The following is a 14,931-nucleotide window of genomic DNA, read 5'->3' on the forward strand; positions in this document are numbered from 1 at the left end:
GCCTGAGTTAATACCCGAGTAGAGTGCATTACAGTAATCTAACCGGGACGTGATAAGCGCCACTAGGGTCTGTTTCCGGGCTTTCAGAGAAAGATAATGAGTGATTTTCCTCAGGGTCTTGATGACCCCCCAGCAGGTGGAGACTGTTCTTCTGATCCTAACCTGAGGGGGGCCTCCTGCTGCTGCTGGCACCAGGAGGAACTGCCACTGGGGACTGCCTCCCTGCTGGGGGGCCCTGTGAGCTAGCCCCTGGGCCCAGCCTTTGCCTCCCCTACCTGTTACAAAACTTTTCTGGGCATTGCCTCTAAAGTGCCTGGGGAGCGCTATATCCTGAGTGCTCGGGGAAGGGCTGGAATTTGGTGCTGTTTGCACTTTATTTTTCCTCTTGGGGGAGCGCTTCTACTTTTACCTGCATCACTGAGCTGCGATCACCCTGCAGAGGGAGTCCCCGGCGTGGGGATCCACCTGCCTCTGTGCCCGGATCAAGCGGGTGCCTACCCCGCATCTTTGCCTTGTTAATATCCCTAGTGGGTGCCCACCCCACCAGGGACCTTGTGCCAGCTGTTCATACCACCGGCAGGTGCCCACCCCACCAGGGATCGTGTGCGTAAAGGAAACAGGAGCCTACCCCGTATGGTGCAGCTCACCTGTCACTTATTTTGTTTCATTGCGGGTGCCTACCCCTCATTTTGACCCTGAGAGATCACCGCTGCAGCACCGAGGCCAAGAGTGAGCTGAGGAGTGGAGCCGGGACGTCATTGAAGTGCCGCACTGGGATTGGCCCAAGCGCCCCTGAGCCTGGAGGCTTGTCCCGAGGGCCGCGCTGGGATTGGCCCAAGCGCCCCTGAGCCTGGAGGCTTGTCCCGAGGGCCGTGCTGCCATTGGCTGCCCACAGAAGGGAACCGGAAGCCTCGCTCCCAAGCAGTCTTAGGAACCAGGCCGGGCGGAGCACGGAGACCGGGAAATTGAGGCAGCAGCTCCTGAGCGGGGCCCCGTGTGTGGTGGGAGCCCTGCAGGTTCCCAAAACAAGAGAGGACCCGTCCGGAGAGCACCCAGAGGAGCCCCGCGGTCTCGCCGGTGAGTGGGGATCCTTGGGTCAGTGTTGTGAGAAGGGGGGTGTTGGGACGCATTGCCGGTGCTCACCCCTCCCCTCCTGCTGGTGCTATCTTTGTTTTTGGGCCACATTGTCCATGTAGGAGTCCCAGAGTGGGGCGCCAACGTCTGGGGGCATAGTGGTGGCCTGTCCCATGCCCCATTACTTAATTCAGAGCCCCGTGGCTCCCATCTGATACGGGGGCAAGTCTTGGCAATTCCGAGCCCCGTGGCTCCAAAGTGTGGGGGCATTTTGTGGTTAGAGCCTACGTGGCTCCCACGTTGTGTTTGGCCGCATTTGGTATTTAGAGCCCCAGAGGAGAGCCAGGGTGCACTCTGGTGCCCAGGCTCGGTTCCCCAGCTGCCCAGCACTTAGTGGGCAGCTGCATCATTTGGGCCCAAAGAACCCTTGCGCATTCTTCTTTGGCTGCCTGCACAGCCCAGCCCTGACATTTTGGAAAAAGGGTGTTTGAGCCCCTGAGAGGCCAAGTTGGTCTGGGGGGTCAGTAAATAATATAATTATGGTGCAAGGTGATTACCTACTGTGTTTATGATAATTGCCTAATGTGTATTTCTGCGTAATGTGGTTTGCCTTTATGCCTGTTTCCTACTTCTAAATGTGCTCATGCTTAGAAGGTTGCCTTGCCTAGTATAGGTTATACTAGTGAGTTTGTGTCCCTGCGTGATCTATGCCTTTGGTGATTAGGGTTGCGTAGTGTGTACCTACCTGTTACCAGTGGTAACTGGTTGTGTTCTGCAAGTATTATTTTGTGCTACAATTATTCTATGTTTTAGAAGTACTATTTCTACTACGTGCTATTTCTACTAAGTGCTGATGCGGACAGTGGCCCACGTGGCCCTGTCCTGGTGTAAATAATCCCCTGTATATATTGCCCAGTGCCAGTTGGCACAGTGTATCTGTGTGAATATGATCTAATGTGTTTATGGTAATACAAAGGCTATTTTTATATATAACCTTCGGTGGAGTTCCTTTTTGTGGGGTGCCTAGTGTGTTGCTGCTGTGTGTGTGTGTGTTGCGCAAACGTTTTACACATTTCCTCCGGGATAAGCCTGACTGCTCGTGCCAAGATACCAAAAGGGTGAGCAGGGGTTATCTTGGCGTGTGACTCCCTTGCCCTAACTAGAGTGGTGGTTTCTGCCTGGCTTTGGCGCAAGCCTTAGCCAACCAGAGATCCCAGTTCTAACAGAGCCACACCTGGCCAATGACAGATTTACACCACTTATTATTGAAGCACTTTCCATGATGTCCAAGACGTCAACTCAGGTTTCACTTTTATCCGTTTTTTCTCTACACTAGTGGTGAACCTTCAATAGTCCTGAACCCTGCTGGGTCGGAATTATCACCGGCAGAGCGACTATCCACGTCACTTGTGACTTTTTACACAGCTCTCAGGAGTCGCGGAAAAACTTTTCCATGTGCGACGAAACACGTGTCGGCTGGCTTGCTTAAGAAATTTAAAAGAGACTACACCTTTTATACCACAAAGGAGTGTTTGTATATTTCTGACAGCTTTGTTTTATGACTTATACGTGTCTACATTGACATACATTTATTTCTTGTTGTGTACATTGAGGATTTGTTTTGTTTGTTCAGAGCAGTGGGTCTTTCCATTACACACTCAGGGGGCTATAGGGCTTATCCCCTCACTCAGTAGCACCACACCTTAACTTTTCCTTGATCTACATCATTGTGTCCACAGTAAGCAGAGTGCCTAGCAAATTTCCCCTAACGGAAAAACCCTTCTGTAGCATAATTCCAGGCGTAGCCTTTACCACACAATTTTTATTACGAATATGCCTTTACCACGCATGCCTTTACAACAAATTTCATGTATAGGCATGTATGGTTAAGGCCTATTCATAGTAAAGGTTTTCCCTGACCCATGCCCTCAAACCGGTCCCTGGCGCCCTTCCCTAACCCCCAGCCCTTGTTTAAATACCCAACTCCTGCCCTGAGCCCTAAAAGTATATACCAGCGTGCCACCAGCCCCCAGCACTTTTTAAATATACCCAACCCCTTCCTTGATCCATAAAACTAGACCCCAGCATGACTCCCCCACCCCACTGCCCCCCCTTTTTTTAAAATACCCGACCCCGGCCCTGAGTCCTAAAACCGGACACCCGCACCGGATAAATAAAAAATAAATAAAACAATCCAGTATAAAGCCCTAAATCCGTACCCCCTGCCCCAGGCCCAATCCCCCTCACCTCTACAGGACCACGACGCAGCTCTTCTGAGGCGAGGTGTGGCACAGGTGGTCAAGAGGAAGCGGAAGGGTAGCTCCATTTCTTCTAACAATGCCAAAAGCCTTGACCACGCCAACACCTTTACCACTGTTACCAGCATACGCCCTTTCCACCAGTGCAATGTATATGCCTTTCCCATTCATGCCTTTACAATGTTAACTCGTAGTAAAGGCATATGCGTTGTAAAACAATGCGTGGTAATGGCTACGCGTGGTTAACGCTTAACGCTTGCGCGGTAAAGATATTGCGTGGTTACAGCTGCGTTGCATTGGCTGTTTCCCATGAAGAAGGCCTATAGAGCCCCAAGGCAGGGAGCTGTATTGTATTAAGTAGGACATATATTTTCCAAGGTGTCATTTTGCTGTGGATAAAGTTAGTAGCCCCTTTGGCTAACACAGGGTTACCGGTGGCCCCCCAATGTGGCTACCTGCTGAATGGGACTACGTAACTGGGTCATGTAAGATATCATATTAATCATGGCAATAAATCCGACCTGATGCCCAGATAAAATGTATTACCAGAATTAAAGTTCAGCAACTTTCACTCCAGCTAGACCAGGAGCCTCTCTGGCACTCAGACAGATTTCTGACCACCTGAGGAGACATGTGAACGACCCCCCAGCCCAGGAATAAAGGCAGTTACCACAGCGTGAGGTGTCACCTGCTCTCCCAGGATGGCCACTCAGGTTTGTAGCTCAAAAGGAGAGCTTCAAGGGTGAAGCCGCCTTTGTGAGGGAAGTAGCACCAACCCCCCTGAGCAGGATTCAGAAGACAGGTTCAAGGGGGGAAAACTCAACCTGAAACTGGTTTTACCCTGGGCGTGTAGTCCTCTGGCAGCCACATCTGTAGGGTGGGCTACCAAGCAACTGAAGCCCGTGTAAGGGTTGCGCCATCTTGAAAGGAGCAAGAATAATATGGCACTCTGGGATAGCCAGATGGCAAACATCACCGTACCTTCGTCCCTAGGCAGGAAGGGACCCAGTAGCCCACTGGCTAGTGACCGTCTAACCCCCTCAGGGGCCTTTCCTGGGATAAATAAGGCGCCCCAGTCACTCTGACCCTCAGATCACTCTGGAATCAGAGAGAGGACCAAAGAAGGACTGCCCAGCTGCCCTTGGACCCGCGCAAAGAGAGGCTGCACCGTCGGAAGGACTGCACCTGCTGAACTTTGGGTTAGCAAAGTTTGAACTGTTGACTCTCAGCCCCAACCTACAGCATTGACTCCAAAGATCAGTCGGCTAATCTCCCGGACCCAGCTCTAGGGACACAAGAGCTGAAGAAGCCCAAATCCACAAGTTGGTAGCCACCGCAGATGTTTTGCTGCAACCATTCTCTGGGTACCTAAGAGGATGAATCTGTGATTGCCAAAAGTTGCACCTGAGACTGCCTGGCCCAGGAGTCCTACCCAAGTCTGGATTCTTTGTACCCAAGGGACACTAGCCCTAACCGCGGTGCAGACTGACCAGTAGCCCATCACCGGTTGACCTGCTACTGCAATTTCCTTTGAGGGACCCCAATCTCTGTGGCCAAGTTTGCCTCACGTTACCCCTTGGCGGAGAAGTACCCACAAAGACACACCCATTGACTGCAACACATTGGAGCATTCTTCTCCTTTTCCTGCATCAGTCGGCATCTGTACCACTCAGTTGATTTCTACAGCCGTTGACTATTAAAAGTTGGATCTTGCTTTAAAAACATTCTGGTGCCCAGGTAATTGTCTAAAGTGTTGTCTCTGGCACCCGAGACCTCTGTCCTGCCAGAAGTGGTCACCCAAACCAGACCGTAGTAGCCGAACAAACTGTTTCAAACTTTTCAAAAGTCTCTGGGTCTAATAAGGCTTGGGGAGTAAGGGCCACACACCCACCTCCCCTTTAATTAAAATGTAAGGGCCCAGGGGAATGGGGCCCTCATGGCCTTATAAGGCTCAGGGAGGTGGGCCACACGGCCCCTTCCGCCTTTAATTAAAAAAAAAAAAACAGCCCTAGGTATGAGGTGCCCAAGGCCTATTTAAACTCTGAGAGGGGAAGCCATGTGGTCCCCATCCCCTTTCATAGAAAAAAGGACCAAGAGTATGTTATGTTATGTTATGGTATAGCGTGTTTTGTATAGCGCTCAGCTACTCCGAAGAGTGTCCCGGCGCTTCGAACCCAATGCAGACCAAGAGCAGGTGATAGATGCCAAACACTACTGAACAAAAAGCCAAGATCTTTTCTAAAGGCTAACAGGTTGACAGTATTTCTCAGAGAGACCGGTAAAGCATTCCACAACTGAGGCGCCAAGCGTCTAAAAGAGCGGCCTCCAGTACGGGTTCGCCTAATACCAGGGACAGAAGCCAAGGCCAGCAAAACTGACCTAAGCGATCTCGATGGCTGGTAGAAAGCCAACCGTTTCCTGATATATTTGGTGGAAGTGTCATGGAGAGCGTTAAAGGCCAAAGTGAGCGCCTTAAAAACAATACGTTTTCAAATTGGAAGCCAGTGTAGAGTTTTCAAAAGGTCTTTTGTTTTGTACTGTCTCTCTGATGAAAGCCAATAATGGCTCGCACGGCCAAATTTTGGACTATTTGCAGATGTGATAGGAGATACTTAGGAAGTCCGAGATAGAGCACGTTGGCATAGTCCAGACGAGAGCCAATTAGTGCCTGTACGGTGATTTTTCTATGGGCCTGAGAAAGCAAAGGAAGAAATTTCCTTAGCATTTTAAGGAGTCCGAAGCATTTACCAACTAGGCCGAGAATCTGGGGCTTCAAAGTAAGGCAGTTGTCGATCTTCACTTCCAGATTCTTGGCCGTATCGGAAGTAGCAGAGGGAGGAAACATGGCCGCAGGCCACCAAGACTGCCACCTAGGGTCAGAAGAACAGCCAAAAAAGAGCACCTCGGATTTGTCGGGGTTGCACTTAAGGCTGTTGAGCTGGAACCATTCAAACACAGCCCCAAGGCAACCTCTGATACTCTCACCATTGAAGTATGAACCCTTCTCGCAGGAGAAGAGGAGCTGGGTGTCATCAGCATACGAGACGATCTGGGCATCGTATGACTCCTCCAGTGCCGCCAAGGGGGCCATATAGATGTTAAAGAGAGTTGGGCTCAAAATTGAGCCCTGTGGAACTCCTACCTCCAATGGCGGCACCGCGGCAGAGAACAGGGGGGGCCCAGAGCGTTTGACGGCGGTCCTCTAGAAAGGACTCAAACCAGCTGAACACCGCCCCCCGCAGACCGATCTCGCTGAGTCTTGAGAGGAGACCGCTGTGGGGGACGGTGTCGAAGGCCGCCAAGAGATCAAGCATCACCAACATCGCCTTTCCCGCCGAATCCAAGACCTCCTTAATTGCCTCCGTTACTTCTAGCAGCGCTGTCTCCATGCTCATGTTTGCACGGCAGCCAGACTGAGAGCAATGCAAGATGTTATTGGTCTCAAGGAAATTGGAGAGGGAAGAGCGGACATGCTTCTCCACAACCTTGGCAAAAGCTGGAAGGAGAGAGATGGGCCTGTAATTGGCGTGTGCCAGAGGATCCAAATTTGACTTTTTCAGAAGCGGCAAAATAAGGGCCTGCTTCCAGGCCGGCGGGACCACTCCTGTGCTGAGAGATAGATTAAGCACGGGATTAATTAGGGGATTGATCACTTGTGCTGTTCTGGTGAAGAATTTGTCCGGACAGTGTTCCAATGGGGAACCAGATTTTAGTTTGGTGAGAAGGTCCAACGAGGCTGAACAGGAGAGAAAAGGGAACTCTGAGAGGGTAGGACCCACGGTAATCAGAGATGGAGAAGGGAGGACAGTGAAGCAGGAAGCTACCTCAGCACCCGCGGGCGAAAAGGAGCCCTGAATGGATTTAATTTTATTGGCGAAGAAATCGGCTAATTGGGTGACCCAAGATTCGGAGTGACGGCATATAGGCGTGCTCATAGTAGGAGAGGTGAAATCCTTAACCACTAAAAATAATTCTTTACTGGTGTTGATAGCAGCCTCGATTCTTCTGGCAAAATAGGCTTTCTTTTCCAACAGAATATCACTGTGGTAGGATTTAACGGATTCCCTATAAGCCGTCTTAGCAATGAGATCATAATGGCGACGCCTAACCCTTTCAGCTTTCTTGCACTGTCGCCAGTTTTCAATCAAAGCAGCAGGAAACCAAGGGGCAGAGGCCCTACAGGCCACTTTACGAACGGTCGTTGCAGGGGCTAACTCGTCCAGTCTCTCCACGAACCATGTTTGCAGGAGATCGAGATCAGCCTCTAAACTGCCTGACAGCTGGCAGGGATGGGATATAAGAGCTTATGCCAGCATGTCGGAGGAAACACGATGATACGCTCGTGAGGACTGAAAAAGGCGGCTATGCATACTGGAGGATAATTTGTCCAAATGAAAGATCTGAAAATTCACTAAATAATGGTCCGACCACAGGACAGGCACTGGGGTGGAAATGCCTATTGGGATAGTGGAAAGAATTTGATCGAGCGTGTGGCCTTTGTTGTGCGTGGGAATGGAAAGGTAAGGGATAAGACACAGCGGAGATGTAGTATCAAAGATCTTGATAGTGTCTACATTTCCCTCGTGTCCAAGTGAATATTGAAATATGGGGTCCCCAGGGGCTGAGAAGGCTCATGGAGAGTGGCCACTTGCCCCCTCCCCCCTTGTTAGACGGACCGGGAGGGTCGGCCGAGATTACGGGGAGAGGTCTCCAGGGAGAGCCGTCTCCAACGACTGTACAGAAAGGTAACTTCCCCCCCACAGACGGGGGCGGGGGAGAGCCATCGGCACCTCTTTCTCCCATTGACTTGCCAAGTAGCCCGCTCACCTCCTGGGTGGAGGGTGGTGCCGGAATGTCTGAGGCCGGCTAGGCCCAGGGTTGAGGTCGATCGGGGGCCAGGCGGCCTCGTGGTGAAGTGTCCAAGATGGCGGCCCGGGCTGGGCGCGTGGGCCGGCAGAGGATCGGACCCACGAGGTTAACATGTTCGAGGGCAGGGGTCCCTGAGGGGAAGGAGGACGTGCAATGGGGGTGTGTAGTCTCTTGCGTGGCTGGGCTCGGGCCCGGTTGAGCCGGGGGAGAGCGGCCCTTCATGTGGCCTGTCCAACATGCGTCCCCCCCAGCTGAAGGCGGGGAGAGTTACCCATCCTCTTGGGGACTCTCCTCGTCGAGGCGGAAAAACCGGGACAGGCCATCTGCGTTGGCGTGGTCTGACCCAGGCCGGTGTTCGACGGTGAAGTCCATACCTTGCAAAGAGATGGACCAGCGTAGCAATTTTGGGTTTTCCCCCCGCATATGCATCAACCACTGCAGGGGTCGGTGGTCAGTTTGTACCCGAAAGTGGGTACCAAAAAGGTAGGGCCGGAGTTTCTTGAGGGCCCATACCACAGCGAAGGCTTCCCTCTCGATGGTGCTCCAGCGTTGCTCTCGTGGTAGGAGCCTCCGACTGATGAAGGCCACCGGTTGATCAAGGCCTTCGCTGTTCACTTGAGACAGCACTGCCCCAATGCCCTGGTCAGAGGCGTCCGTCTGGACGACGAACTCCCGGCTGTAGTCTGGGGCCTGGAGCACAGGAGCGGAACACATGGCGGCCTTCAGCTGTTCAAAGGCCGCTTGACACTCTGGGGTCCAGTTCACCTTCTTGGGCGAATTCTTCGATGTGAGCTCGGTGAGAGGCCCCACTATTGTACCATAGTCTTTCACGAACCTTCGGTAGTAGCCCGTGAGGCCCAGGAAGGCTCGCACCTCGGTTTGTGTGATAGGGGGCTGCCAGTTCTGGATGGCGGCAATTTTCAGCTGTAGAGGGGCCACTAGGCCGCTTCCCACCTGGTGTCCGAGGTAGGTCACAGACCCTTGTCCGATTTGGCATTTGCTGGCCTTGATCGTAAGGCCAGCTCGCTGAAGGGCTTGCAGTACTGCTCGGAGGTGGTGGAGGTGCTCGGTCCAATGGTGGCTGTACACAGCGATGTCGTCCAGGTAGGCGGCGCTGAACTCTTCGAGCCCCGCCAGGACCTGGTTGACGAGCCGTTGGAAAGTTGCTGGTGCATTTTTCATGCCGAAGGGCATGACCGTAAAATGATAGTGGCCATCGGGGGTGGAAAAGGCAGAACGTTCTTGTGCTCGGGGTGTGAGGCCGATCTGCCAATAACCTGCTGTCAGGTCGAAGATGCTGAGGTAGCGGGCAGCTCCCATTCGGTCGACCAGTTCATCTGCCCGGGGGATGGGATGTGCGTCCGTCCTGGTGACTTCATTCAGGCCCCGGTAGTCGACGCAGAACCGGAGTTCTGGTGTGGTTCCGGGGGCGGCTGCTTTGGGGACCAGTACGACCGGGCTGGCCCATGGACTGTCCGAGGGCTCGATGACCCCGAGCGTGAGCATCTTAGCTACTTCCGCCTGGATGCAGGCCCGTACCCGATCAGGTACGCGGTAGGCCCGGTGGCGGATAGGAGGGCTGTCTCCGGTGTCCACATCGTGCACACACCAGGAAGTGACACCTGGGGTGAGGGAGAACAGACTGGCGAACTGTGACAGGAGGGCTTGGCACTCTTGGCGTTGTTCTCTGGTGAGGGTCTCCGAGAGTCTGACCCCATCCATGGAGCCGTCTTGCTCTTGGGCCCGCAAGAGGTCAGGGAGAGGCTCGGAGTCGTCTTCAACCCCATTGTCTGTGGCCATCAGTAGACTGAGTTCTGTTCGTGCAAAGTGGGGCTTCAGCCGGTTGGTGTGGAGGACTCGGAGCGGATTCCGGGAGGACTCCATATCGATCAGATAGGTGGCAGGACCCTTGCGCTCGATTACTTTGAAGGGTCCCGTCCATTTGTCTTGGAGAGCGCATGGCTCTGTGGGGGACATTACCCATACCTGTTGCCCCGGCTCGAATTCAATTGATGAGGCGTTTTGGTCATACCATTTCTTCATGTCCTCTTGACTGGCCTCTAGGTTGGCTTTTGCTAGGTCTCTGAACCGCCGGGACTGGTTGCGGAGGGTGAGGAGGTACCTGAAGACATCTGGGGGACTCTTGGCCGGAGGCATCTCCCAGCCTTCTTTGATCAGGCTGAGTGGCCCCCGCACTGGGTGCCCATATAGTAGTTCGAAAGGGCTGAAGCCTAGGGATTTCTGTGGGACTTCCCGGTAGGCGAAGAGGAGGCACGGCAGCAGCACGTCCCACTGGCGACGGAGGGGTTCTTCCAATCCCCCGATCATCCCTTTTAGCGTGCGATTGAACCGCTCAACAAGTCCGTTTCCTTGGGGGTGATAGGGGGTCGTGAAGCGGTAGGTGACCCCACACTGTTGCCAGAGGGACTTCATGTATTTCGAGATAAAGTTCGTGCCTCTGTCGCTGACGACTTCTCGGGGGAACCCCACACGGGAGAAGATCCCCATCAGAGCCCGGCCGACCACTGGGGCTGTCACGGTCCGGAGAGGGATAGCCTCAGGGTAGCGGGTGGCGTGGTCCACTAGTACCAGGATGAAGCGATGACCTTGTCTTGTACGCGGGTCTAGGGGTCCCACAATGTCTATTCCGACCCTCTCAAATGGGGTCGTGACTACTGGAAAGGGTTGCAGGGGGGCCTTTAGTTTGCGGCCGCTCTTCCCACTAGCTTGGCACGTGGGGCAAGATCGGCAATGCTGGTGCACATCGTTTCTCATTTTGGGCCAGAAGAAGTGGGTCACCAGGCGGCTGTAGGTTTTATCTTGTCCCAGGTGCCCTGCCAGGGGGACATCGTGGGCCAGATTCAGCAGGAAGTCTCTGAAGCGGAGGGGTACTACTAGTACTCGGTTGGCCCCCAGCTCGGCGATTCGTTGCTCGCTGTACAACAGGTCATTGTCCCAGTAGACCCAATGCGTTCCGGAGGTATCCCCGGCGCTTTGGGCGAGCGCTTGTTGTCGGAGTCCCTCGAGGGAGGGACAGGTCTTCTGTTCCTGACGAAATTGTTCTTGTGTGGGTCCCCCTTCTTGAGCCCACTGGTCAAGGTTAGCGAGGTCGGAGGGTTGAGCAAGTTCGAGGGGGATGTCATGGTCGGTGGTCTCGGCTGGGGCGACCGGAGGCGGTGGCGCCGGCCATTCTGGTTCTTCTGGGTGATGGTTGGCACGGGCGGCCATGGACCGGGTGGTGACGCATGCCCAGTCCGGGACGCCCAACATCCCCAAGTGTTCTTTTCGCTCCACGGCTGCCCACGGGGAGCTTTCCAGGTCATTTCCGAGGAGGCAGTCCACGGGGGCGTCGTCTCGGACCGTCACTTTCAACATGCCGGAGACCCCTCCCCACTCAAAGGGGACGCAGGCCATCCGACACAGACTCTCTGAGTTGTCGGCTGATCGCACAGGGCAGAGAATGTTCGGTAGATATTGTTCTGGGGTCACCAGATGACAGCGGACGGCTGTCACACTGGCCCCGGTGTCCCGAAGGGCTTCGGCCCGTTGTCCATTGATGCTCACCCACTGGCTGTACTTCTGGGTGTTAGCGGGTAGGGGGACCCGCGGGACCATGTCTCTTCCCCCTAAGCACGCGAGAGTCATGGCGGCTGGCTCCCACTCTTGATACTCTTGCTCGTCTGTTTCTTGCTCCTCGGGGATCTGTTCTTCCCCTAGTGCCGCGGCGGCCACATGGCGGGGTTTCGGACTCTGATACTGCGGGCAGTTTGGGTCGTTCGCATAGTGGCTGACTCGTTGGCATCGGTGACATGTAACATTGGCTCTATACCCCGGTCGCGCCGGGGTGCTGCCCCGGTTGGCCGGGGGGGTGGTGCTGGTAGCGGGGGCGGCCGGAGTGTTGTCTCTTCCTCGTCCTTGGCCCCCTCCTCCTCCTCTGGGTCGGTGGTGACCATTGTTGTTCCTGTTCTGCTCGTAGGATCCATTCCGGCCCACTCTGGTGATCTCCCACCGGTCAGCTTCGGCTGCGAGCTGCCGGGGATCGGTTAACTTGCTGTCGAGGAGGTGTTGGCGTAGTTCAATGAAGCAATTGTTGGACAGGTGCTCCCATACCATCAGATTGAACAGCTGCTCGTAGGTCGTGACGTTGTTCCCTCTGATCCAGCCTTCGAAGGCTCGGCTAAAGTACGTTACATAGTCCACCCAAGTTGTACCCGGGATGCGTGTGCAGTCTCTGAACCTCTGACGGTACATTTCGGGCGTGAGGCCATAGCGGGTGAGGAGGGCCGCTTTCATATGGTCGTAGGAGGTCATCTGGTGGTCTGGGAGCTGTAACAGGGTATCGCGACCCTCATTGAGGAATTTGCCCCATAGGCCGGCTCCCCAATCGTTTCTATCGATCCGGTGCGCAGTCATCGCGATTTCGTAGGCCTTAAACCATTGCTGGATGTCGTCTTCTCGAAAATATTCTCGGACAACATCCTTGGGGATGTGTACTTTTTTCTCCGTGGTCCCTGGGGTGTGCGGTCTGTCGGGCACCCCTAACTCTTTATTTTGCTTGCGCAGGTTGATCTCGGCTAGATTCCGTTCGTGCTCGTACGCCAGTTTCTTTTCCTCGAGCTCCCTTTGCCTCTGTTTCTCCTCTCTTTCTTCTCGGAGACGCAGGTGCTCTAAGTTTATTTTTTGTTCGGCCAACTTGAGTTCTACGTCCATCTTGAGTCGGGCCATTTCTAGTTCGTGTAGTCGGGTTTTTTCTCTTTCTTGGATCTCGTCTTGCGAGAGACTGGTTCTTGGTCCTTCCGGGGCCGTGTTGGTATTTTTCGCGGTGCTTTGCTCGGGGGCTTCGACATCCCCGGTCTCTGCCCAAGATTCTAGGGCATGCTTAAAATCGTCCTTGGTGCTTAGTCCGGTGGTAGCGATACCTAGTTCGATGCAGAACTGCTTCAGTTCACGATGGCTGTACTCCTCTAGTTTTTCCATTTGGAACTTCTCAGTTGATCCGCTTTCTTTAGTTGTCATTGTGGTTCGTTGTGGGGTGAGCTACTCTCTGTACGTTATGCGGTGATTCGGATCGCGCCGCTGGCCACCAATGTTAGACGGACCGGGAGGGTCGGCCGAGATTACGGGGAGAGGTCTCCAGGGAGAGCCGTCTCCAACGACTGTACAGAAAGGTAACTTCCCCCCCACAGACGGACACCACACAAGGTTGAAGGTTAACGAGACTTTATATGCAATTCTTAGGTTACGATAGTATGATACAAGGAGGTCTGGACTCAGGGGTCCCCTCGGTTCTGATCTTGGGCTGAGGAAAAGGGTAGCGGGACAGTCTTAGTTACCAGTAAGTTCAAAATAGCTCTCAATCCTCGAGCTCGGCGTGGTAGATGATCGGGCCGTGGAGGAGCCAAGCAGGTCCCGAGATGGATGAAGAAAGGACGACGGTCCGCGGCGGAGCCTGCAGGTCCCGGTGACGACGAAGATGAAGGTTACGACGGCTGTGGCAGCGCCAACAGGCAGGACGATGGTGCACAAGACAGAGCTACGGCAGCGCCAGTAGTCCGTCCAGGATGAGTTCCTCTTTACGTCTCTCGACTCCAAGATACAACTGCCTTCCTGCTCTGGAGCTGCCCCAGTTATAGGGCTGGTGTGCTTTGATGTCCGGACCCTCGCACTTGGAGGTCGGGAGGTCCGGGATGAGGGAGTCCAGACACCCAGCAGGGGGGTGGAGCCAGCGCCCGGGGAGGCGATGGGCGAGCGGCACTGGGCGGGGGAGAGCCATCGGCACCTCTTTCTCCCATTGACTTGCCAAGTAGCCCGCTCACCTCCTGGGTGGAGGGTGGTGCCGGAATGTCTGAGGCCGGCTAGGCCCAGGGTTGAGGTCGATCGGGGGCCAGGCGGCCTCGTGGTGAAGTGTCCAAGATGGCGGCCCGGGCTGGGCGCGTGGGCCGGCAGAGGATCGGACCCACGAGGTTAACATGTTCGAGGGCAGGGGTCCCTGAGGGGACGGAGGACGTGCAATGGGGGTGTGTAGTCTCTTGCGTGGCTGGGCTCGGGCCCGGTTGAGCCGGGGGAGAGCGGCCCTTCATGTGGCCTGTCCAACACCCCTCCCCTTAAAAAAAGACTTAGGGGATGTGGTTCTCAGGGCCTGATAAGCCTCAAGGATGGGGGCCACTTGAGGTATGGGGTCCCCAGTGCTTAGTAAGGCTCGGGGAGGAGCCACGTGGATGACTTTTCTTTAAAACACATAAGGTCCCATGGCCAACCCACCTGCTGGGTTGGCCTTACATATGGTAATAAAATATTACTTTACATTTTAAAAAAAAAATAGAAATTCACTGAAAAAAACAAAAGTTAAAGTAACTTTATAGTTTGGTAAATTTGCCAGTGACAGCCTTGTTTTGAAGGTAAAAAAATCCCAGAAATGCACCAGTACCTTGAGCCCCCACCATGCACTGCTTATGACCTCACATATTACATCACTCATGACATGTTCTATAGTATCATTTATGACATCACTGATGACATCATCCAAGCGTCCTTTTTATACATTGCTTTGTAAACGAGTGCAGCATTAGAACTATGAAAGTAAATGCAGAATAACATGAAGCATCTTTACTGCTGTCAATCAAACAACCCCGGAGGTGAAGCAAGCTTGTGTTATGTGCAACACTGACCCAGTGCCAACCCCAAACACCAAGTGTGTCCAGTGTGCTGAGTGCAGCTGACCCCTGGGGTC

At 54.0% G+C, this 14,931-nt stretch overlaps 1 pseudogene; it reads right to left on the bottom strand.

The window, feature by feature from the left end:
- LOC147663361 (uncharacterized) overlaps positions 1-14,931 on the bottom strand; it is a 129,958-nt pseudogene that overhangs the window by 31,633 nt on the left and 83,394 nt on the right.

The sequence above is a fragment of the Lissotriton vulgaris genome, unplaced genomic scaffold, assembly GCF_964263255.1.
Source record: "Lissotriton vulgaris unplaced genomic scaffold, aLisVul1.2 SCAFFOLD_388, whole genome shotgun sequence".
NCBI classification, from domain to species: domain Eukaryota; kingdom Metazoa; phylum Chordata; class Amphibia; order Caudata; family Salamandridae; genus Lissotriton; species Lissotriton vulgaris.